Raw genomic sequence first — 3,642 nt, 5'->3', positions numbered from 1 at the left:
TGCACTAGCATTTCGTTCCGCGTAGGTTACCTGTTCGGGTAATTAGAATAGCATATACGACATAATATAATGGCGCTTGCCCGAGTTGTTAGTCACAGTTTCTAAGAGAGGACCTTTAATGAGTTTCGACATAAGCTTTACAAAGGTCCTAAATGCATGTTATCCAAAACTCTCAAAGTTTTGCTTAATGTATGAATCTATTTCGTGAACTGTATATCAACACAACACTTGTGTTTGTTTAAAACCAAAATTGTTGACTCATTGTTCTTGCCAACGGTTGGAACCCATGTTCGAGTCTTAGGCGTTCTGTATGAGTTCAAGTCTTGATGTCTAAGTCCCTGACGGGTGGTCCATTGGACAACCCTTTATGATGTTAATAGACAAGTTTATCCCCCATTTAATTGTGTAATTATCTGGAATTATATAACTACGGTTGCTTATGTTTCAGGTGCGGTTCGGGAGCTTAAAGTGGATAAAATGCAGCTTTGGAGGGTTCGGAGTTGAACGGGTCGTGCGTGAAACGAAAGATGAAACAAAGTGCAAAATCCAGGTTTCCACCGTAATTTACGGTTCCACCGTAATTTACGGTGGACCTGGATTCAACCTGGATCCCACCGTAATTCAGACAAAAACCACCGTAACTACATGAAGGCCACCGTAACTTACGGTGGCACCGTAAGTTACGGTGGACATGACGAGAAGATGTGTAACTGCCTCATTAAAATCAGTTTTATGGTGTCTTTTCAAGTGTTCTTATCATTGGACGTTTCTTGGAGATCTTGGAGGTGATTTTGGTTGTGTTTGCTTGGTTTTGAACAATTTCTAACATTCGGTTTGTGATTTCGATTCATATGAACATTGAACTTATTGTTATGATGATTCACCAAGCTATGTCCGGCTAAAAATTTCTGTGATCATCTTAGGTGAAGGTTTTTCTTGAACTTTTGTGTGTTTATTTCTGAATTTCTAGAATGATAACTTGCGTTGCTTGAATATCATGGTGTATGCATAATTGTTTGTAGCTTGTTAATCGATATTGCAATTTCTAGTCTCAATCGTACGTTCTTGGTGCCGTTGGCAACCGAGATATCACGGGATGGGTTAGGGTTGGTTATTGATTAATTGATCATCGGGAAACAACCTCGCATTTAGAAATCCGAGTACTTTGTTCCCTTTTATCACTTCGATTATGTATGTACGAGTTATGTCTATGTAACTCTTTCTAGTTGAAATTTCACACAATTGTTAAAAGAAACTGAATCCTAAGATGGTCATTGTTCTCCTAGTCTGTTAAACAACCAATTTTGAATTGCCATTAGTTATTAATTTAGTTTTCTAAAACAACAATCCAAATTATTGATCTTTATTTTCTGCAAATTAGGTTAATTGTAGTTTAATTGCAAAGCTATATAATTGACATATATTCCACATACTCCCTGAGTTCGATACCCTTTTACCACTATCTATAGTTGTTATTGGGATTAAATTTGCGTGTACCACGACAAGCACGTCAAATTTTGGCGCCGTTGCCGGGGAGTAGTGCGCAACGTGTGTTAATTTAATAGTTTTGTTTTGTTATTTTCGGGTTTACGTTGGTTGTGTTTAGTGTGCAGGTACTTCAGGTGTATGCATACTAGGAGCTCTCACAGGTCATCACCGCTATCGTTTGATCCGGAAATTGAAAGAACGCTAAGGCAAAACAGAGTTTTAGTACGAGAAAACAAGATCATTGGTTCACCCACTTCACCCATTACACCGAGAAACATCATGGCTGATTCACAACTTCCACCTACAACGGGTCAAACGACCTCATCCTTTATACCTACTTCCACTCAACCATCACCAAATACCACTTTACCTAATACCACTGTCGAGTTCACACCAACCAATGTTACTCAACCGGTCACTACCCAAGTCGAACCCACCATTACCTATAACCCTTCTACCACAATCCCACCATTATCCCACTTCTTTCCCCCAACTACGGGTCAATCATCATCTAACTTCACAATTGCACCAAATTCAACCATTGTGCATACTACTTCATCCTTTAGACCACAATATCAATCAGGATTTCAGTATTCGACACTTTCATTTGGGCAAACCTCGGGAATCCAAGGTTATGGATATGATGAAGGATATGAGGATTTTGAGGGATATGATGAAGATGGGTATGGTTATGGAGGTGATGGAGATCAGGGAGAGTTTGGGTATGTGCAAGGTCAATCTCAAGTGATGTCAAGTGTTGGTGGAGTACCGCAACAACAACTCATACCACAACACATTAGGCCAAGACCACAAGGGCCACCAATGCAACATCCTATTCCATTGCAACAAGTTCGGCCACAGAATATACAACCACAATTTCAAAGACCACCTCAACGCCCACTAATGCCGCAACAACAGTTTCAACAACCAATTGCACCACAAGGGCATGTGCCAAGGCCAATGGGTCCTATTCCCCCAAGGGGTAGGTTCGGTGTACCAAGGAGGCACCTTAGAGAAAACGTGAGGGGCATCGAAGCACATTTTAGGCCGGTAATCACTCATAACCCTTCACCGGTAGTCATTCCTCACAATGATCAAGGGAGGACATTTGAAGTGAGGACCAACTCTTTGCAAAGTTTACCAAAATATAAGGGGTTAGCGACGGAGGAGCCTTACTTTCATTTGGAGGCTTATGACTCGATTTGCAATACTCTTGGGAGTCAAGGGTCCTCAGCCGACGATATTAAATTGGTATTATTCCAATTTTCTTTGGAGGATAAGGCGAAAAAATGGTTCTACACATTACCTTCAGCATCCATATATACATGGGGGGAAATGCAACAAACCTTCTTGGATGAGTTTTACACCGCCCAAAAGACCAACGATGCAAGAAAGGGGTTGAGAAGCTTCCAACAACAACATGGTGAGATGTTTCACGAAGCTTTTGAGCGTTTCAATATGATGATCAAAAATTGCCCTCACCATGGAATCGAATTGTGGGAATTAATGAATGCCTTTCACGAGGGGTTGAGTGCCGAAGATGCTCGTAATTTAATGTCCATCACCGGTGGGACTTTTGGTACAAATTACGAGAACGATGATTGGGAGTTTTTGGAGAGCATGGCAACTACATCAAAGAGAAAAGCTCAAGCATCGAGGAGAGCACGACCGGCCGTTGGCCGACCTCAAGTGCACGCAATAGATGATGGTAATGTTCAAACTACTAACCAAATTTATGATGTTTGTGCTTTGTGTAATGAAATAGGTCATGCGGCTGAAAATTGCCAAGGAATTGTGGAAGGGCAATATGAAGAAGTCCATGCGGTTCAAGGTCAAGGAGGGGGTGGTAGAAACTACAACAACATGAACTCTAATACCTATCACCCCGGGTTGAGGAACCACCCAAATTTTCGGTATGGGAACCCTTCAAATCAAGCTAACCCGAACTTTCAAGGTAGCCAAGGTAACTTTGGTTCACGCCAACCTTACAATAACCAAGGTGGATATCAAGGGGGAATAACCAAGGATACCAAAGGCAATATCGAACGGGTCAAGAACAAGGGGGGTCTTCGGGTGGAAACGAGATGATGGAGATGCTAAAAAGCATGCAAACGGAGATGCAAAAACGGAACCAACTCGATGAAGTTCGAATGC

At 41.5% G+C, this 3,642-nt stretch overlaps 1 non-coding gene across 1 annotated transcript; it reads right to left on the bottom strand.

The window, feature by feature from the left end:
* Nucleotides 1-2,872: 2,872 nt before the first annotated feature.
* LOC118486049 lies at nucleotides 2,873-2,978 on the bottom strand. The gene has a single exon (XR_004877905.1). It is a non-coding gene; the product is annotated as a small nucleolar RNA R71 (small nucleolar RNA).
* Nucleotides 2,979-3,642: the final 664 nt, after the last annotated feature.

The sequence above is a fragment of the Helianthus annuus genome, chromosome 13, assembly GCF_002127325.2.
Source record: "Helianthus annuus cultivar XRQ/B chromosome 13, HanXRQr2.0-SUNRISE, whole genome shotgun sequence".
Lineage (NCBI taxonomy): Eukaryota > Viridiplantae > Streptophyta > Magnoliopsida > Asterales > Asteraceae > Helianthus > Helianthus annuus.
Note: the sequence above shows the minus strand (reverse complement) of the source record. Positions and strands in the feature narration are given on the sequence as shown.